This window comes from Cupressus sempervirens, chromosome 1, assembly GCF_028749045.1.
Source record: "Cupressus sempervirens isolate cs-2001-9-10 chromosome 1, ASM2874904v1, whole genome shotgun sequence".
NCBI lineage: Eukaryota > Viridiplantae > Streptophyta > Pinopsida > Cupressales > Cupressaceae > Cupressus > Cupressus sempervirens.
The window spans coordinates 188,547,257-188,570,528 of record NC_143118.1 but is presented as its reverse complement, the minus strand read 5'-3'; the positions used below and the strand labels follow the sequence as shown (position 1 = coordinate 188,570,528).

General features: G+C 35.4%; 1 pseudogene; it reads right to left on the bottom strand.

The window, feature by feature from the left end:
- LOC149576754 (uncharacterized) overlaps window positions 1-22,970 on the bottom strand; it is a 36,080-nt pseudogene extending 13,110 nt beyond the window's left edge.
- Window positions 22,971-23,272: the final 302 nt, after the last annotated feature.

Below are 23,272 nucleotides of genomic sequence, written 5' to 3'. Positions count from 1 at the left end.
AATTTTCCTTGACTATTAAAATATTATAATGCTATATGATTAGTATACAAAACAATCTCCTTAGGGAGAAGATAATGTCTCCACTTCTTCAATTCCTAAACTATAGCATAAAGTTCCTAATCATAAATAAAATATTTTCTTTTGGCATTGTTCAATTTCTCTCTGGAATAAGCAAGAGGTCTACCTCCTTGGTTCAAAATAGATCCTATTCAATACTAGTAGCATCATAGTCTACTTGAAACACCTTGTTAAAATCAAGTAGTGCTAAAATAGTCTTCTCTATAACTTTCTATTTCAATAGATAAAAAATATTATCTACTCCTACAATCCACTTAAATTCTTTCCTATCCCCTCTCATTGTTTTAGTCAAGTGTCCAAAAATAATGCTAAAACCTTTTGTGAATTTTTTTTTAAAATTAGCCAATCCATGAAAATATCTTAACTTTGTAGAACTTTTTGGAGTAGGCTACTCAAGGATACCCTTCAATTTCCTTGAATCTATTTTCAGATCTTTTGTTAAGACTACAAATCCCAAGTACACCAACTCCTTCACGAAACCACACTTCCTTAGGTTTATCAGTAACTTTTCTTCCCTAAACTTATCAAATATCTTTCACATATGCATCAAATTCTCCCTCAATATATTACTAAAGATAAAAATATCATCTAGGTAAACAGTCACAAACTTACCTAGAAACTTTCATAATCCAAGATGGTATGTCATTCAAAGGAAGACAATTGTGCATTCCTAGAAGTTAATGAGGGAGAATATCATCAAGGAGAAGCACAGTGGAGGATTGGTTGGAAACTTTGGTAGAGATAAAACTATTTCTTTGGTTTTTGAGAACTATTATTCTCCACACTTGCAATAAGATGTGAAGAAGTTTGTATAGAGTTGCAGAGTATGTCAGAGGGTAAGAGGATTAAAATAGATTATGGGGTTGTATCAACCATAACCTATACCAGAGAAGCTATAGGAGGACATCAACATTGTTTTTTTTCTTGGATTACCAAGGACTCAATGAGGACATTATTCTAGTTTTTTGGTGGTTGATAAGTTTTCAAAGATGACACATTATACTCCTTGCAAGATGACTAGTGATGATGTTCATGTGGTAGAGTTGTTTTTCAAAGAACTAATGAGACTACATGGTTTATGAAAGATTATAGTTCTAGATTGAGATACCAAATTTGTTGGGTATTTCTGGTAAACATTAAAGAAGAAGCTAAAGATGGATTTGAAGTTCAGTTCCTCACATCTTCCACAAACAAATGGAAAAATAGAAGTTGTGAATCACACTTTGGGAAATTTACTGAGATGTTTGGTTGGAGACAAGCCAAAAGGATGGGATATGATATTACAATAGGAATAATTTGCACTAATAATTTTGTCAATATGAATATTGGTAAATCACCATTTGATATTGTATATGGAAGGAGTCTAAAAATGATTCTAAATTGAGATAGTTGGATAAAGAAGAGATAGGTAGTACTAAAGAAGAAGAATTTCTTGACCATTTAAAGAATATCCATGAGAAGGTGAGGAAGCACATTATAAAGACTAATACATAGTACAAGGCTAAGGAAAATGTGAAATAGAGGTATAATGAATTTTAAATTGGAGGTGAAGTCATGGTTCTTTTGAGAAAGGACCATTTTGCAATGAGTACATATAATAAGCTATAAATGAAGAAGTTTGGACCATGCAAAATAGTGAGAAGGCATGATTCTGGAAATACCTATGAATTTAATTTTTCTACTAAATTGAATATTTCACCAGTGTTCAACATTTTAGATTTGACAACATATTATGAAGGAGGTTATGGAGATGAAGTTGCAAAAGCATAGTGGAATTTTCCAACTAGTTTGGCTACAAAGAAAATTGAAGACATACTAGACAACCATGTTGGAAAAATTACAAGTGATAAAACTTATGAAGATGATGTGGTACATGGAAGAAGAATCCCCACAGGATATGTCCTAGCCCCCTACAAATAACAACATGTTGGAAACCCAATATAAGATACAAGATCGTATACCAATATGCAACTCTCTATTCATATAATAATTGTTTACTTGCAATATTCCCAACGCTAAGGCCTTCTTGGTTATGCCCAAATACAAGAGAAATTACAAAATTAGTTCTACAAGATCCCTCAAGATACAATCCAAACAATAGTTAGTCTAGATCCATATTCTAGTAGAAACCTCCAAGGAAGATCTCAACTTGTTCTCACAAGTCCACCAAGAAATACCCTTGTTTCCAAAGTCTTAGCTACTATCCCTTCTCAAAATTCACTCTTCCACTTCATTCTCTTCTCCAAGTTGGATGACTAAGACTCCATGAAAGACTCTTACTTATACCCAACCAAGCCACAAGTTGGCCTAGGATACTAAAAATTAAAATAAACCATTACATTAAATGCCCATGCAAGCCACAAGTTGGCTATAACATAAATTAAATACACATACACAAATTATATGGAAAAAGTTAACTCACAAAAAAATTAGGCACCACAAATACCAAGACCATGTTGAGTGTTAGAGAAACAACCACAGAGAATCAACATTCCACTCTAAGCATAACTAAGATTCTTCATCGATTGAGCCAACTTGGGAAATATTATAACCAAACCATGCAGACCAAGATGAGTTTTCCAGTACAAACCAGGCCATAGAACACACCAAGTCATCCTAAAGTAACCTAAAAACTCAAAAAACACTACCATAGAGCTCCCAAAGTAGACAAATCTTACAATATCTACCAAGTTTCTGTTTCATAGAATGAGTCCCTTGAATGACTACACTACTCACTCCATATAGCAACCGGCATCACTGAGGTCCTAGTGCATGTTGAGTGCCTTTGATGACCAAGAACCTCCTCCTTTTTTGACTAAGTTGCACATCTCTAAGGTTGAATCACATTAACTTGCAAAATTTCTAGCAAGCCTAGGATGCTCCTACATCAGACACCCTAGGTTCAAAAAGATGTTCTTAGTAGTTGGAAGAACATCTTCTAGAATTCAACACGTAAATCCCAAATTGGTTCTTCACATACATATCCTCTAAGTCTTCAACTTCTACACTCTTTCCCTTATTCCACTTCTTATTCTTCACATCCATACTTGATATGCTATAGGCCTAATTTCCAAGATGATCTCTAGACCTCCCAATATTTTTCAGCTGAACAATTTCCAATACTCAGGTTCTTCCTACCAAATTATTCATTTTAGAAACAAATCAGAGAATTCTTCCCATCAACTTTCTCAATGTTAATCACATTTTTGACACAATCATGCATAGCCTATTAGATATAGGGAATACATTGGGGGGGGTTGGGTGAATCAATATTCTACAAACTTTTATCACCAACTAGATATTGTTTATTACTTTGAACTATGCATAAGAAACTAAACAAGTAATCTTGAATAGTAATAATAACCATGCATAAAGAGAACTCATAACACCATATTTTGTTATCTAGGGAACCCTAGCCAAGGGAAAAACTTGGTGGAGAGTATACCCACTAGATGATGTACTAATACAAATGTTCCTTGTTAGAGGATGGACCCTGTTAGGATTCTATACTCATTCAATACATATGAGTCCCCATTAGGAGATTCAAATTGTGTTAGGAGTTGTGGTACAATGTGTGCAACAATAGCACATTTCCCAAACATGCACTTTTAATTATAACAAGAGCTCATTGCCCAAACAAATAATTAGAGTTCCTTGAATACAAAAGTTTGGATGTTATACCATCTTTTAGCTAAACTTTGACCTCAACTTGATCTTGGACAACAAAATCAGGTTATGAAAATTTACTTATGCATATGATACAAAAATTTGGAGACATAACTTTTGTATGTTACTTAAAAAATCTCATCCACATAATTTTGCAAGATGTATTTGCATAAATACCATGCATTTTCAAAAAAAAATGTTGGGTCATCTAGGACCACAATATACTTTTCCAATTTATAGTAAACATCTAAGATGTCAGCCCTAATTAGTTAAGTAATTTCTTTGTAAATAAAATAATTCCTTTGCCTTTTATTCCATTGTTTTGTACATCTTACATAACTCTTTTCCATATTGTTTGTACTAATGTCTGAGGTTATACACATCATCATCAACATGTATAGTATTTCCATCTAACCTCTCTCATATATAGCATCATATAAACAAGTTATACATTAAAATGATATAATGATGTAAACCAATTTCATACTTAGATAATTTTCTGAGTACCATAATTAGATAATTTTTTGAGTACCAAAAGCTAAGTATCTTTATTTCTGAGGTTTTCTACAACATGTACATCATGTGTTTCCATTAATGAAAACAATTAAATCACTACATATATCCAATTGTCAACATAGCCCTACAATCATACCACTACGGTCTACCAAGAAATAAATGATAACTATCCACATCTAGGTATGTTCAAGATCATGGTGTGCCAAAATAGTGGCGATAAAACCATTTCAAAATCTATTCCAACCTTTTTCCCACCCATCTTGATACTAAATGAAAGAAATTAATATATTTATAAGGTCTACTATATTTTTTGATACTAAACCTATATGGTCAACTTTAAAAACATCCTAAAAATATGCTTTTGGTGTATTTTTATGTGATTTTTACTTCAAACATGTAGCCAATGGCTTTTTTTTCACCAAAACTTAATAAAATGAAAATGGTTTCTTAAGAATGTTCTCATCTTTCCATAAATGTAAGTTTTGTCAAATTATGAGTTTAGTAAGTAATTATTACTTATTTTCTAATGGAGTTATGTATAAAGTGTTGACTGACACAATACTTGAAAAACAACTATAACTTTCAAATGGTACAATATTTTTAAATAAAAAAGATGCATCACATTCTATGTTTCTTCTACCATAAGGAAAAAATATGAAAATTGGAATTTTGTAGAGTTTTGAATTAGTTAAGGTGGTTAGACACGAGAGTTTTTTATTCCAAAATTATGAAAGTCAAAAATTAATTAATTATTATATATTTAGAATAAAAATACACAAAAATATGTGTCACATCCAGTCTACTACTTATATCTAGAATATTATTAAAAAATATTATCATTTGATTTTGATTAAGTTGGTCAGACATACATCTACTTCTTATTTTTGTTATGAAATTTTTGTAATATTGCATTGGATGTTCCCTTGAACTCATGTCTCCCTTTCCTTCTCTTCTCATCAATAAGTTTTGGTTCATCTTCTACACTTTTTAAAACTTTTTTCAAGCTATCCTGCTTCTCCTTTCCTCGGTAACTACCTTGATTTTTCCTCTTCAACTTATCTTCTACTCCCAAACCATGCTGATAAGAATCTAACCAAGCTAATCTTGAATGTTGAATCTCAAACCATTAATGTATCTAGGCACTTTCTCCATAGAAAACTCTATATGTCTAGACCAAATAGTCAACTTGTAAAACCCCTCTGTATAATCTTTCATAGTCATATTATTTTGCTTTAGATTTTACATCTTCTTAAATAACTCTATTTTATAATTAGTAAGAATGAACTTAGACTTTAGTTTAGCCACCATCAATCTCCATCTAGTGATCTTCATTTCACCTTCCTCTTCTCTATCTCTTTGTAGTTCTTTCCACCAAAGAGAAGCATGTCCTTTCAACTTGGTTTGTACCAACCATACTCTAAGTGGACCCTCAATATCCTCAAGCTCAGAGAAATCTTCCACTTTTTTGGCCCAATTTTTTACCTAGCCCAAAATAAATTCAAATACCTTGTGAAAATCAAGAAGAGATTGTGTTCTTGTTTCTTAGCATTTCTAAAAAAATTCTTTCCTCATGGAAAAACCCTAGAAAATATCCATGTCCTATATTTTGAGGAGTTATTCATAAATTGGCATGCAAATTATGAAAAAGGGATATATCAAAAAACCTTGGTCATCTATTTCCTTTTCTATATCTCTAAGCCCTTTGATTATTTTACATTGTAAATCTTACTTCTAATATGTTTTAATTTGAAATCTTATGAAAGGGCATTCAAATGTTCATCACATCATCACAAATGCTAATGATAAATTCAAAGTCAAGGTTTCAAAGGTGTGGCAACTAAAGATCACTTGATTGTGGCTTCTATTTTGGTTCAATTATTTTTAGCTGCAATGATGCGAAGACATAACCACAATAGTAAGAATCTAGAGCTTCACAACATCACAGAGAGTTAAGGTTAACTTGTGGTTAGAACTATGAAACAATGCAAGCCTATCATCTAATCATCATGGGGATAAATGTTGAGTTAAAGATCTGAGTTTTGAGAGTGCGAAAGGTAATCTGTGCAGTTAAGTTAAAGATTCTCATCACAATCTCACATGTTTCCTAAAATAATTAAGATCTTCAGTTACAAGTTTGTGAAGTGAGGTGATGGTTAATCAAAAAGGGCTCAAATATTTTTAGTTGCAATGATGCGAAGACATAACCACAATAGTAAGAATCTAGAGCTTCACAACATCACAGAGAGTTAAGGTTAACTTGTGGTTAGAACTATGAAACAATGCAAGCCTATCATCTAATCATCATGGGGATAAATGTTGAGTTAAAGATCTGAGTTGTGAGAGTGCGAAAGGTAATCTGTGCAGTTATGTTAAAGATTCTCATCACAATCTCACACGTTTCCTAAAATAATTAAGATCTTCAGTTACAAGTTTGTGAAGTGAGGTGATGGTTAATCAAAAAGGTTCATTGCAACATCACCCTAATAGAGAAAACCTTATATCTGGTGGTCCCAAAGAAGTAATAAGGTAATTGTTTAGGCTATGTTTATTTTGCAACTAGGAAAAAAACTTAAGTCTTGAATTGTAACAAAGGTGCAAAATAGTTATCTTTAAGTGTTCTTCACCAAGTAATAGCAACTAGTGTAAGGGGTAGTGCCATGTTTACAAATGTGGTGTTTCTACAAAGGAGAAATTCTTCTTAAGAGGAAATGAATAGAACAAGTGCCTCATGTTGTGCACGTCACAAAGAAAAAATTTAGATCACAGGTACAAGTTATTTATAGAGGTTATAAAAAGATATCAGTGTAAACTTTTATCCCATATTTCTTGTTTAGAGGTACCTTTTGATTTTTAAAATATGTAAGCACTCAATTCATGCTTTTGGAGCACAAGGCTTTCTTGAGGGCCCGCGGTTACCCATGGATAGCAACAATGACATGAATACAATATTGAGTTCCCATGCCACAAATAAAAGATGATGACATCATTAATAGATATGTGATATTCAAGTACATGCTTACAAGGAAAACTACATAGTTAGGAGATTGAGGAGTGACAGGGTGACACTATTTTAGTTAACCATGTCATAGTTTCAAGATATTAGATGTCAGTTTAGTGAAAATAGTTCTAAAGGTGTGAAAGTAGGAAATCAAATGGTTGTGGTGGTTAAACCATGGTTAGGGATTTGAGCTCTAACATTGCGAGGAAAGTTAAGCCCATAGCTAAGAAGTTAAAATCCCATGGCCAAAAAAATTGGGTGTGATGGTATGAAAAGGAGTTAATTGCATGGTTTCTTCGGTTAAAGTGTGGTCAAGGGTTAAGGTCATGAAGATGTAAGAAGATAACATATGGTAGAGCCTTGTGATATGGTGATGATGTGGTAGCTCAGTAATCCAGAGCTGAGCATGAGATTGTAGAGTTGATGTTGGAAAGATAAGATGCTATGACACAATGCATAGTTGGGAGCTAGAAGAAATGGAGTTACAGTCTTATGCTCATCATGGGATCATAAGAGGAAAGATAAAGAGCTAAGATGACATGTGATTTTGGATAGTCGAAAGGAAAAATTTAAAGACTTACAATCTCATGCCAATAGTAAGATTAGATGTAAGAAGACAGATCATTAGATTGTAGGAGTACATCATGAAATTTTTGATGCTACAATAGAAAAGGGTTAACTCACTATGATTATAAGATTGTAAGGCTAGAAAAGAAAAAGCTTGATGTTGTGATAGGGTTGTGATCATGCGATTGTAGAACTTAAATAGAACCCTCAATCATGTGATAGGGTTGTGATCATAAGATCATAAAGGAAAATTCCAAGGCTTATTATCATAAAATGGTTTTGAATTTGAAGTGAATTAATAGAGTAGAGCATAGGTCAGTACAGAATAATGCCAAGAGATGAGTTGATGCTTAAGCTGCATAGCCTTGATGGTGATCATATTTTTAGGTGGAGTGTGATAGTAAGAAACTTAAATAAAATTATATAAACTAAATAGCCCATCAGAAAGGAGTAAACATTTTGAAAGATGTTGTAGATACTAAAGTTCTATCAATGGGAAGCAATTGAATAATTACATGATTAAAGTAGTAGAAGACAAACAAAATTAAGTTGAGGACTCCTAAACTAAGTGCCCTTTACCACCTTTGCAACTACTTTTCCAATTTTAGCCAAATTTAGGGAATGTTTTAAATACAACTTTATAGAAATATCTATTTATTTTATTTTCTAGTAAGATTCTAACATGTGTCCTCCCATCAAAAGCCTGTTGCAATCTTATAAAAGGATTTCCAAGTCCAATTTTTATTACTGTAATAGTAGAATGTTGGTTCCAGTTTTATTATTGTGATACTGCAATCCTCATCATTTTTCTCTGTTATGAACAAGATTTTAATTTTTTTTAAGCATTTAGATATTGTAGTTGTCTATTGTGTATTTTTTGTGTTTTTGCATACATTTGATGTATTAGTTTCAAGGAAATAAATACAAAGCTTTGTTGAAAGTTTCAATTTGAACCTTTTCTCCTCTTTATGGGTTTGTAATTTGTTGTGATATATGTACAAGGTGCATATTATCTAGTTGCAAATTTTCTTTCAAGTTGTATGCCATTATGTATTTTGTTGTTGGGTCAAGGAATTGAGTAAATTTCTTAATATGCATTGATAGAATTGAAAGGATGATGGTAGGATTTGATAAGTATGAGTTTCATTTTGAAGATAGATGTTTATTTGTAAGGTGCATGGATAGATTTGTTATCTAAGTATATCAGTATATCTTTGGTATCCTTGTGTATTGTGTATGTTCTAACTTATCTAATGCCCAATGGATAAGGGACTGATCAACTTGGAAATTGTAAGTTTGTTTTTGTTTCATATGTGGGTTATGTTGATTCCAATCTTTAATCAATTATCCTTTTCCCTTTCTATTTAGGAGCTAAAAGGATTTACCCAGACTTAGTTTGTCAAGTTCATAGGTCATGATTTTTGCTATTCCATGTCTATTTTATTTTTATGGGCACTAGAAGAATTGGGATTTTAATCTACTTTATCTAGATTTAGTTGTATGCTTCAAAATAGGTACCCTATGAATGAATCTAAGGTTCACTTTCCTAGGTCTTGTAGAGCCTAAAGAAGAAGGAGTATATCCTTGTTGGAATTTTCAAATATGGAAAGAGTACTTATGAGAGAGAGGGGGAGGGGGGAGGGGGGTGAATCATAAGTATCACATTCTATCCAATAAAACTCTTAACTGAAAGTAAATTGCATGCATGTAAATACATCAAATAAACATGTAACAAAAAACATGCATCAATAACACTTAACACTGGAATTTGGTAACCCAAAAACTATTCAGGAATAAGAAGGTAAAACTGGGGTGGGGATGATACCCACAAAAATTACTGTAGCAATATTGTTCAACCACTTCTGATGGTTTGCCCTGTTAAAGGCCTGCCCTATTAAAGGCTTTCCACTATGTCAATAGTGACCTGGTTAGAGGATTTCAAACACTTTACATGAAATGTTACCCTGTTAAAAGATTTCATCACCTAGTTAAAGGATTTATCGAAATAGCTGTTAAGCTAACCTATCACCATAGGATTTTTTATTCTAATACAATTGCTAGAGAGTATTAGGTACAATAAACCTAACTGATTACAATCCTTGATTGCTGATTGCAGGCACTTGTTCTACTTTCTTTGATCTAGATCCTTCTGTGATCTGATAATCCTCACTTCTAAAAATAAAATTCCTTACGAACCCTTGTATGTCTTTTCACACCTCTTGTCTCTTACACTTTACAATGAAGTTTCGTCTTCCTTATAAAGAAATTTGAAGATTTAGGGTTAGGTATGGATCTACAATCCATATTCAATCTTCATTTTCCGCTCAGTACTTATCTTTTGCTGATTGGTTGCATGCATTTAGCATTTTTCTTATTGGCTGCATGCAAGTTGCATAGGGAAAATAAAAGATTCGATCTCATCATTAAATCCTTTGAGATTTACCTTATGTCGACTGTAAAAATTGTTTGCATCATAGTTTGTGCAATTACAAATTCTTATGCTGATATACTGAGTTACTCGGCTCCTGAAGTATTGTTGGTGCTCAACAAAAAATGTTTCCTGGATAGCTCGACACCTTAATAGAATTATATTACTCAGCACCTTATGTTACTCGACACTTGTTAACACTTGGTGTATATGAGCAATGCTAGTATGCTAATAGAAACCAAATTTAAATAAAGCTTCTACAAACTAAACAAAATTCATAAACTTCAAGATAGACTAAGATGAACTCTCAATTGAGATTATGAGCCATTAATGGGCTCTCTCAATGAGAAGCTCTCTTGTTAAGTAGCTTTGTCTAAATAGATAGGATGTATGCTCAATATGCTTCCAAAGGCTTCAATGGATGATTGTGGATTTTTGGTGTGGATAGATGGCTTTAGTATGGATTTGGCTCTCAAAATAGCATTATAACTTTACTTCATGGATTGTGTTATTTTGCAAAGGGGAAGGATCCAATTTATAGGCAAGAGGCTTGAGGGATCAAGGGCTAGGATGCAAGGATGTGAAAAAGCTTATAGAAGGCTCAGATTGCATGAGAGGAGAGCACATGGATTGTGCTTCCTTACAACCAATCAGGGAGTGACACATGTCACATGGTGAGAGGATGGAGGAAAGGGGAAGGATGAGTCAACAAAGGAGGCTCAAGGGATAAAATCTTCATAAAGACCCTTCATAAGTGCTTGTAAGAGCAATAAAAGGGCTTGGAAGAGTCATTTATGGCCTAGTGGGCTTCATAAAGTTTTATGGTTGAGATATTTTGAGGGTGATGAGAGAAATTTTGACTTGGACTTGATTAGGAGGGTTTTAAGCTTGCTTAAGCTTGTGCAAATGATTAGAGGATGGATTAGGATGGTTTAGGATTAGCTTAGGGATAGGCAAGTGGATGGCATTTAATGAGGGTGGGTGAAGGAGGAGATATTTATTAACTTTGGCTTGAGTTAGCAAGTCTTAACCCATGTTTAGGGAATGTGACAAGGTTAGGAGGGGATTAGGATTAGGGTTAAAGACATCTTCTAGAAGAGTCTAGACTTTGGATGAGAATAAAGACTTTCTAGAATAGTCTAGAATTTCCTAGGATGAGGATGAAGACTTTCTAGAAGAGTCTAGAACTTCTTAGGATAAGATTTTATGAAATAAATAAAGTTTTATTTATTTCAAGGGTTTGGGTTGAGGAGATATTTATTAAAATATTTTTAATAAACATGAGGATTAATATTTAATCTTGATTAAATATTTTGAGTTGGGATTAGGGGTAGGAAATGATGGGATTAGCCTTTAATCAAAATTAAAGAAGGATTAGAAGATTTTGGAAGAGGTTATTGGTCTTAAGGAAATTGGCCAAGTTTTGGGCAAAAAAATTTTTTATTTTTATTTTGGGATTTTTGGTCAATTTATTAATTAAATAATTAATAAATAACGAAATAATGTTTAAATAAGATTTAAAAAATTTTGGGAGGGATTCCTTGATTAAATATTTTTAATTAAGATAAAGGGATTTAATGGCATAAAAATTAATTAATTAATTAATTAAATAATTAATTAATAAATGATGATGTCATCAGGACTTTTTCAGAAAATAAAAATACTTTATTTTCTAAAGGTTTTTTAGGTGTCTACATTTTGCCCCTCTTTGATGTGATGCCGCAAGTGGCATGACATCAAAGATAAGAAAATAAGATGCCCAAGGCTAGAGCAAAAGAGGAGAGAATGGACTGCAAGATGCCCCCTCAAGAAGGCAGCAGGGAGAGAAAGCGAGGCTCGATGGCTTCTTGAAAAGTACAAGAATCCGAGATGAGCAAGAAGACTCAGATTGGCTTAAGAGAAGAGGTTTAGTTAGCTCAAACTCTCACTACGGGAGAATGATAAAGAGAGAATCAGAGGCACAAGAGGAAGCAAGCTTAAGTTCTCAGGGATTACAGAGGATGAAGGAGCAGAGTGCTATAAAAGGAATCCTGGATAGGGAGATGGATGAGGGGATTAAAAAAGCTGATGCAACAGGATTTCAAAGAGTCAGATTGGCGGAAGATGGGTTTCAAAGATCCCTAGGACTAGGATTGTGGATCTCGAAAGATGAGGCTTGGTGGATTGATTTGGATTGGTGGATCCCTAAGACTAGGATTGTGGATCCCTAAAGCTAAGTGTGAGGAGTGATCCAAAGAGATACTGATGCATAAGATGGGATAGGTGTTGGATATGGATGGGGGATAATGGAGATGAAGGGAATCCATTGAAGCTTTTTGAGCGGGGGGATACTTCAAAGAGAAGTACCACCATGTAGTTGAGCACTAGATTTTCTATAGGACTGTTGGTTAATTGCCAAGGTTACCAAGAACATCAAGGCCTTTTTACCAACTATCTAGAGGACTGATGGACTAACTTAAAACAAACACACAAGGATTGCCCCAGCATCACACATGAATCTCGAAAGAATTAGAGTAGAACCGACACTGGGTAACCCACAAGCAGAAAAGAAAAACAAACAAAAGACATGATCAAGACCTTACGCTCTGATTGCCCCATTCACAGTATACCATGATATGGAAGATCGTGGAAACCTTGAGGAGGGAACAAGGAGATTTCTTGGAAAAGATATTTCAAGACCCAACAGGGAAGAGTCCAAATCAAAAGAAAGTGAAAATCCAAAAGAGAACCGTTTGCCAATGAGATGGGTAGGACGAGGTACTAACGGACCAAGATCAGACATGAGGAAAGCTATATCCTACAAGGACCTATCGGAGAGCACCTAAGCTGGTGGATTTGGATGAGTGATGCGTCTGGCAAGCTGAACTAAGAAAGATAACACTTTGGTGACAAGAAATCTAGCTAAAGGATGCATTGGAATAGCTAACCAAGATGTGCGATGGGTGCAAGATGTTGATCAAGGAGGAACTAACACAAAAGCTGGATAGATACAATGGTACTAAGCTAAAGAGGATGTACAAGCTGATGAACCAAGATATTTACAAGCTGAAGCTGATGAAGATAGTTACAAGCAAGAAAAAGCTCAAGATGATAGGATAGCGGGATGGTTGGATGTTGTACAAGATGCGAAAGCTAAGGGTGGGGTGATAGCGAAAGATATGGATTTGGAAAGATGCATCCAATGATGATGAGAGATTTTGTGACCAAGGATAGCTAGAGGAGCAGGATGAGATGGCTGGATAGGATGGTAGATAGCTAGGATTATGATGGATATAAAGAGATGACATTGGGTTTGCATGAGGATAGCCTAGAGCTAGATACCAATGACAAGGGAGGATGGAAAAGACAACATCTCCAAGGAATATAGTGCCCCCAATGAGAAGATAACATGTGGAAGGAGGTCTTATGATGGATGTGATAGGATTGAAGCTAGGATGGAAAAAGCTGAAGGGGCTAGGGAGATGGATGATAGCTGAGATGATTGGCTCAAGCTGCATAAGATTAGTGGATGGTGTGAGATGGAAGCTGGAGGATGGAGGATAGGTGGATAGATTGGAAGATGGAGTTGGATGTCAAGAGATGACCAAAAGCATGAGGGTGATAGGCTAAGCTGGGGATGGTGGGATTACGCACGACGCTTATTTGCCAAGTTTTCATCATGGTACTTGTCCAAGGTGCTTGAATTGCTAAGTTTTCACCAGTGGACGCTTTATTTTTTTTTTCTTTTTTGACTTTTTGACTTTGGACTTAGCTGGAATGATTTTGGCTTTCTTCAGCTATTTTAGCTTTTTTGGGATTTTTCACTGGCTGTTGGAATGTTCAATTTGGTTGCTAGCTATTGGTACACTAAATGTGTGATTTACGCAATAGATCGGATTAGATGGGATTGATGGTAGGAGATGGAGGGATGAAAATTTTGGAAAGGAGCATGAGATGGGGATGCTTGCAAGAGCAACATTGGCACATGTTGGAATGAGTGTGAAAAGAGCATATGGGGGATAGATGGTAGATGCGGGCATGATGGAGGATTTGTGGAAGCGTGCTTGGGGATATAGGCACCCAAGATGGAGTTAGGAGATGGGGGACATGAGTCACTAGATGGGGGATTAGCAATGGTGGATGCCATTGTGCATTGGGTTTCAACTTTTTTCTTGGGGATCCACATGGTTTTGGATTTTCTTTTCATAGGCTTTTGCATTGTTTTGCATTCTTTGATTGGATTTTTCCTTTTTGGAGTATGTCTTTTAGAATAGACATATGATTGCCTAGGATGTGGATTTTTAGCTTTATGCATTTTGAAGTTGGCATTCACATTACTGTGGCAAGCTTTGGGAAGATGGTTAGGAGAATCTTTGTGAGATGCAAAGGATATGAAAGAGCATGTAGGGGGATGATGATGGATGATGTGCCTTGATATGTGCCTTTGTTGATCTTTCATAGAAATGGATGGAATAGGATTTTTATGATGGCTGATAGGAGGATGGAGGATGGTAGATTTTGGGACATAGGGACCCAAAATGGATTTAGCGGATGAAGGGGGGATATGGTAGGTTGTTTTGGGTTGCAAAGATGGTGGAGGGGGGATGACATAAGATTTCTTGAAGGAGTGATGGGAGGCTGGCATGGTGGGCTTGGAGATAGGCTTGATTTGGGGGTGTGGTGTACCAACACCTTTAGATGGTGAGCCTTTGGATACATATCCAAGACTATGAAATCCTAGATTTTTTTGTGCAATAGTAGGCTCTTTGATTCCTTGCTCTTGTGGTCCTAAACCTTGACCTTGATAATGCCATCGATTGAGCATTTGAACAAGCTGAGGAAACTTTTTGCTTGCAGAAAATGGTAGAAGTGATTTATTAGGTGTATTGCAATGGGGAGATACTATTCTTAATTCTTCTGCTGAGAGAGAGCCACCGTGGATGAATGTAAGTGAACCAAGAGGGTAGATTATAGATGGTGGAATAGCTTGGATAGGTGGTAAGATCAAAGCATGGAGCGGGGGAGATGGAAGGATAGGATCTTGATGTAGCTGGTGGGATGACAAGATATCTTGTAGTGGAGGAGATATGGCTTGAGGTTTTGGAGATGGAGGAGATGGTGACTGCACTATGGATGGAAGACATGGTACGATGATATCTTCATTTATGCTTTGGGGGATGTCAACATGATTTTGGGAAGGATCTTGATAGGATTGGTTTGGAGTGGATGGTGCGATAGGAGGTGAAGGGATGGATTCTTCAAAGGCAGTAGATGGATAGATGGGAGATTCAGTAGTGGAGATGGGTGAGTAGAAGATGGATGCATAAGGGTCATTACGAGAGATTTGGGAAATGCTTGGAGGTGATGTGGATAGGATTTGGAGGGATTTGATAGGTGGTGGGATTTTGATGCTTGTAGGAAGTGGAAGGATTTTAAGAAATTTGATGGATGGTATGAGGATGATAGCTATGGGAGATGGAGGTGATATTATAAATGGGGAAGCTTCATCATTGACTACTTCACATGGTTGGATTAGATGACATGGCTTATCGACTATTGGAGGCAACTTTTCTTGTATTTCCTCTAGGAGATTCTTTGGAGACTCGTGTGTCGAAGGTGGAGGTGGATTGACAGGAATAGCTAGTGTGATGGGGGTGGAAGATTGGAAGCTTGGTTGATGGGGTGATGGAGGGGAAGCTGGAATATTAGATGGCATGACTAGATAGTTTGGAATAACTCTTGGATTTTGGGGGATGCTTGGGGGAATGTTTCTAAGGCTTTCAATATACTTGTCATAGTCAACAAGATTTTCATCATCATTGGAATAGGAGGTGGCAGGAGCAAGGACAATGTGACCAAACACATCATGATAGGATTGGTACTTCATGCTTTGATGGTGAGTTTGATGGGGGTGGGGTCTTGCATATGGATGAAAACGGAAGCTTATAGTTGGATTTGGATTAAGCACAGATTTTGGATTGGCTGATGAAAGATTTCCTAGGGAGAGTCAAAGCTGCATGACAGACCTAAGGAGGATTGGCTAGAGATTTTTGGCTTTCCTGTGGATGGAAGACTTCAAGGGCATGTTGTCAAAAGGTGAGAGTTTTGCTTTCCTATGTGCTAGATTTGGTGGTGGCTGTGTCAACTTGAGGATAGACTAATGATCCTATGGGCATGACACGAGATTGACCACTTGTGGATCCCAACCTTTAGCTCAAGGTGATGAGGGATGCAAGTGACAAAGCTAGATTACCCTAGAAAATGCTCTGTCAGACGGATAACCTTGGTGAGATTGGTTGATTGGTAGGATAGATTGATTGGATAGGAAATTTTGGCAAAGTGACAACAACTCTTTAAAGGCTTGGGTGATTTTGGATTGGGTTGCTAGCTAGCTAGGGGGATGATTTGGATGGACTTCGAATTTGGGATTGTTCTAAGGCAAAGAACTAGATAGATTCGGTTGCAGCGGGGGAGCTTGGATAATTTTCTGATAAGGCAGTGACTACGCTAAGTATGCCTTGAGCTGGGAGATTTCTAATTTTCAGGGATTTCGACCAAAATTGGCAAACATTCATTCAAAAGCTATGAACAAACAAGTAGACAAAAGTTTTCAGCAAGCACGTCGAACACACCAACATCCTAGGAAGCTTTCTACAAGGATGAAATTTGGTTTAGCTAGGGAGTCCTCAATATATGCAAGGTACGTGAGGCCCAAATCCGTAGATGAAACCAAAAAGATGTCACACAGCCAAGAGGAGCGGTAACCCACTTCTCCTCTTTCACTTCTCAAGGGTATAAAGTTCCTTGAGGTTTAGCCTGAGTGACAAAATTTTGATCCCAAGAGAGGTGTCCTTCGATTCACCTCCCAATTCTTATACTCCACCAGAACGTTGGAGTTGAGGTCGTCCCAAGGGGTGATGAAATCCCCATGCAAGCCTCCTAAAAAGTGTAAAACAAGACCACATACATGATCTTGGGCTTTAAAAGACACACGTTCATTCCAATTGATGATTTAAATTTTGTAAGCTATGATTGAAGACACTTGTGATTATGGCATACAATGTTCATTCCAATTTGATAGCATCGTCAGCATAATGAAAGTCGAGAGATCGTTAGCATAAGAAATACGAGCGTCATTGAAAATGCGTCCAAACCATGCAATGTTCATTGATTGTTAGGCATTCAAGATTGAGTGTGAGTTTGTTTTAAGCCCAAAACAAAGATGTGTGATACTCGATTTCCAAGCGCGCGCTCGAAGGCCCTCCACGTCAAGATTTGTCCAATTTTTATGCCCAAATGAAGTGTGAGCAAGATTAATGCGCATTCAAGGAATTTTCTAACTTATAAAAACCACTAAAGACCCAAGTGAGTGGAGTTTGATCTTTGTGGAGCACTTAACACCCTCTTAGGTAGACCCATCCCCATAGATGGCGTTGAGATTGCAACCAATGGTTAAAGTGATGGGTGATTAAAAAGGGTGAGTCCAACTACAAACTTACTATAAGCGTCTTTATTAGTTTTTATAACTTAGAAGATTTCAAAAATGTGGATTCTTTTTATGCTCCAAAAGATGATTATTTGATCTATGGCATTCAAGATTAGATTTGTTGTTTTAATCATGCATTCATAAAAAAAACAAACTTGATTTTAATCCATGGCACTCAAGAGTGATTTTAGCAACATGCATTCAAAGACAAGTGATTAAACATTCAAGTTTTTTCCTTTGAGCATTCAAGATTGAGATTTTGTGTGTTGTTTTAAGAACTTTGAAGTGCTTTGTTTTAACCTTAGATCATTCAAGATTGTTTTGGACTCAAAAGTGAAAATGACTCTTTGGACTTTGGTTTTCATTCAATATTTTGTGTTCTAGTTTGCATGTTTTAAGCCCAAAAATGATATTCCTAGATTGTTTTGATGCATGAAAAACCTAAGAAACATTCAAGATTTTGCAACAAGACATTTGTTTGGAACAAATAACAAAGATTTTAGGACAAGTTTTGGCAACCATTTAGGACTCTTAGTTTTCATGAGATTTTTAAAAGAACTTTAAAATATTTGCAAATGAGGTTCATTTTATCTTTAATTGATGCTTTGAGTTTGTTTTAGATTTTAGTGTGCACTTAGTGTTGATTTTGAACCTTTTGAAATGGAAGCTTGAAGTTCTTTTTAAATTTCCAAAAATGAAGTGTTCCTAATTTTGCATGAATGCATCTAAAACCTTGATGTTGCAAGGATGCAAATTATTAGATTGGTTTAGTTTCACTTGTTAAAAGATTTTTTCTTTTTTGCAAATTTTTAATTTTTTAATGGATTTAAGTATGATTTGGGGGTTCATTTTAAGCACTAAAAAGAAGTGTGTATGATTTTTCTTCATTAAAAAAAAATGGCCAAGATCTCCCACAAGAAGAAGAAGAAGTAGTAGATGGAATAAGAAGAATATAGACAAGAAGAGGAAGAAGACTTCCAAGTGCTTTGTCCACCTATAAGCTTGAAAAATCTGCAAATACTATGAGATAGACTATGAGTTCCTTTGTCTTCTTCATGCTCATGTGGATCTACAAAACCAATTTATACAATCCTACCAATCACAAAAATTAGCCAAAATTAGCAAATGACATACAAAATATGACTAAAAAAGCTAATGAAGATGACCCATGCGGGGTCCCACCAAGCGTGCCAAAATGTATATGAGCAACATTAGTATGCTAATAGAAACCAAATTTAAATAAAGCTTCTACAAACTAAACAAAATTCATAAACTTCAAGATAGACTAAGATGAACTCTCAATTGAGAATATGAGCCATTAATGGGCTCTCTCAATGAGAAGCTCTCTTGTTGAGTAGCTTTGTCTAAATAGATAAGATGTATGCTCAATATGCTTCCGAAGGCTTCAATGGATGATTGTGGATTTTTGGTGTGGATAGATGGCTTTAGTATGGATTTGGCTCTCAAAATAGCATTATAACTTTACTTCATGGATTGTGTTATTTTGCAAAGGGGAAGGATCCAATTTATAGGCAAGAGGCTTGAGGGATCAAGGGCTAGGATGCAAGGATGTGAAAAAGCTTATAGAAGGCTCAGATTGCATGAGAGGAGAGCACATGGATTGTGCTTTCTTACAACCAATCAGGGAGTGACACATGTCACATGGTGAGAGGATGGAGGAAAGGGGAAGGATGAGTCAACAAAGGAGGCTCAAGGGATAAAATCTTCATAAAGACCCTTCATAAGTGCTTGTAAGAGCAATAAAAGGGCTTGGAAGAGTCATTTATGGCCTAGTGGGCTTCATAAAGTTCTATGGTTGAGATATTTTGAGGGTGATGAGAGCAATTTCGACTTGGACTTGATTAGGAGGGTTTTAAGCTTGCTTAAGCTTGTGCAAATGATTAGAGGATGGATTAGGATGGTTTAGGATTAGCTTAGGGATAGGCAAGTGGATGGCATTTAATGAGAGTGGGTGAAGGAGGAGATATTTATTAACTTTGGCTTGAGTTAGCAAGTCTTAACCCATGTTTAGGGAATGTGACAAGGTTAGGAGGGGATTAGGATTAGGGTTAAAGACATCTTCTAGAAGAGTCTAAACTTTGGATGAGGATAAAGACTTTCTAGAATAGTCTAGAATTTCCTAGGATGAGGATGAAGACTTTCTAGAAGAGTCTAGAACTTCTTAGGATAAGATTTTATGAAATAAATAAAGTATTATTTATTTCAAGGGTTTGGTTGAGGAGATATTTATTAAAATATTTTTAATAAAGATGAGGATTAATATTTAATCTTGATTAAATATTTTGAGTTTGGATTAGGGGTAGGAAATGATGGGATTAGCCTTTAATCAAAATTAAAGAAGGATTAGAAGATTTTGGAAGAGGTTATTGGTCTTAAGGAAATTGGCCAGGTTTTGGGCAAAAAAAAAAATTTTAATTTATTTTGGGATTTTTGGTCAATTTATTAATTAAATAATTAATAAATAAGGAAATAATGTTTAAATAAGATTTAAAAATTTTTGGGAGGGATTCCTTAATTAAATATTTTTAATTAAGATAAAGGGATTTAATGGCATAAAAATTAATTAATTAATAAATGATGATGTCATCAGGACTTTTTCAGAAAATAAAAATACTTTATTTGCTAAAGGTTTTTTAGGTGTCTACACTTGGCACTTATTAACACTCGACACTTATTAACACTCAGCACTTGTTAACACTCGACACCTGAACTTCACTCGATATTTGTTTTTCACTCGACAGCTGATCTTCACTCGGCATCTGAAAACTACTCGGTAGATGAAGATCACTCAACATGCATGATGTACTCGGCATCCAATGTGGAATATGTTTAAGTGTTTTGGCACTCAAGTGTCAAAAACACTATGATGTTAACAATCTCCCTCTTTGACATGAGTGACAAAAACACTTAACTGACCTTATAAGTACATTTACTAATATGATTAGTATGTACATATTGAAAAATTTGATCAAAATTTGTGACTTACAATATATACCTCAAAAATTTTGTAACTCCCCCTGAGTTGATTGTGCCTTATCTATATATCAATGCTCCTCCTTTGTATCTGTTCTCCTTATTAATCTGTATCTCCCCCTTTTTGACACTTATGTCGAAGAATGTTTAAGGGTTAAGACCATATTTAGCAAAAAATGTGCTATTTACCTCCATAATCATTCTGAGAGCTACATCTCAATTGTTCAAGGCAATTTCTAGTGACTTATGCTGGATAGTAGTCTTGGCAGCAAGTTGAATAAGTCCATCTAATGTAGAAAGATTTGGATCTTTCTTGAGTACATTTTCAACATATACTTTCTCTTTATGGAGTATCTTTAAATGTGGGGTAATGGAGGACTGAAGTTGTATTACTCTAGCCTTAATATTAGCCTCATCTGCTATTAAGACAACTATTTCTTTGTGAGTGTGAAAAGATTGAGAAAAATGCTTCTCACTTTGAGCTGGATCACTCGGTAGTTGCATGCTTGAAATGTTTAGATTTCTTTCCAAGCTCAGTATCTTTTGGCTTGTTTCTTGTGTGAAGTATGAAAAATCACACAATTTTTTTTATAGTGAGAATATATTCTCAAGTACCTTCTTCACCTTATCAATAAGCTTTGCCAATTCTACTTGTGAAAGTGCGATTTGTCTTGATATTTTCTCATTCACTTTCCCTTGAAATTTTCTTTCTGACCATTCCATAAGTTTTGCATTAGTTTCTAGGTCTTCATTTGTCACCTGGTCAACAATATCTGTTAGTTGCTCTATGATATGCTTTGACTCATCCGGTGATTGCAAACTGAAGGCATCCATAAAGATGTCCTTGATCTCATAAAGTGTTTGCTTATTTTTATACTCTTTCCTGAGTATTTCCTGTCTTTTCCTTCTATTTAGTGCATCCTGCACCTCATTGATTTGATCAATGGTTATTGATTTTGAGTCATACCTCAGTATGACTATCTCTTCATCTAATTTAGGGTCTCCATAGTGAAGTACCCTTGCAACTTTGGTAGTACTAGATGATGGTGCTGAAATCTGCAATGGTTGGTGTGAAAGAGTTCCCAAGGTAGGCAACTTTATTAATGTTTGAATTGCCTCCTGTTCTTTAGGGGTTTTTACTATTACCTCTTCCTTCTGTCTATCATTATCAATTATTGTTATCTATGGAAGTGCACTTTGTATTTGTGCTATAGGATCAGATGTAATAGTCTGTCCTGTTTGTTCTTTTCCTTTTTCTACAGCTGCACTTTGATTTTGTCTTACAGCATCAATTATACTTGTTGGTATTTCAAATTGACTATTAGTAGTTGTGATAGAAGGTGGTTCTTATGTATTCACCTTATCTTTAACTGTACTTTCTACTAGTTTCTGTAACTCATCTATATTGACCAATATTGGATCTGCACATAATATTGCTTGTTGTGTTGATTGGTCAAGAATTCTTTTTAGATCTTTTGTAGTTAGTGGATTGATATTCTGACCAGAAGTATCAGGAACATCAGTTATTGTTATTGTACCTGTAGATGGGATGGATGCTTGTGGAGGGCTACGGGGTGGCAATTGTGTGTCTTGTACACTCTGATCTGGTTGCTCTTCTGGCTCAACTATTGCCATTGTATCCTATTTTTGTGTCTCTTCCTCCTCTCCATCTTTCTTTTCTTCTTCTCTTTTCTTTTCTTCTTCTTATTTCCTCTCTTGTTCTCTCCTCTTTTCTTCTTCTTCTTTCATTTTTCTCCTCTCCTCTATTGTTATAGCTACTTCTTCCTTGTATTCTTCCTCAAGAAAATCTTCAATCTTTTTATACAAACTCTTCCATGATTTCATTTTTCTTTGAACAATCTCTTCCACTCTATTTTGAAGTATAAAGAATGCCCTATATTTGGGTGTAAACCTATTATTATGCCTTTTGACTACTTTGCTAACTTGTTCTCTGGTCAAATTTGGCAATACACTTGCTAGGGTTGATTCCCTCATCTCCTTCTCCATTTTTAAGGAAAAATGCCATCTATCTTCTACAATTTTTGACAGCTCCTTTGGCAATTGACCATCTAGTTCAAGTGGAGTGTACTTGAACTGTGCCATCATTCCATACACTATTTCTTCTATTTTATTTTATTCTTCTTTATTAAACTTACTAAAATCAACTTTATTTAAATTATTCAAGTCACCATTTGCAATCTTTTTACATAGGGTATCAATTGATGAATTGCTTACCTTTTCTGTTTGCTCTTCGTCATCAGTGTCAGGTTGAGCCACATATCTTCTTCTTTTCCTCGGCTCTTCTTGTGATTCCTTGACTTGTTTCTTCTTGGTAACTTCCTCATTAGAATTTTGAGTAGAGGCTCTTGTTGATGCTCGTGTTGTTGGCTTTTGAGGTGATGGAGTGGCAACTTTCTTCGATCTGGGCTTGGCTGAAGGCTGTTATGTTGCCTTTCTCTTCTTTGGCTTAGCTTCAATTGGTGCTTCCTTGGCTTCTTCTTCCTCTACACCTTCCTCCTTGTCTTCTTCAAGACCTTGAGTTAGTTCCATTTGCCCTTGT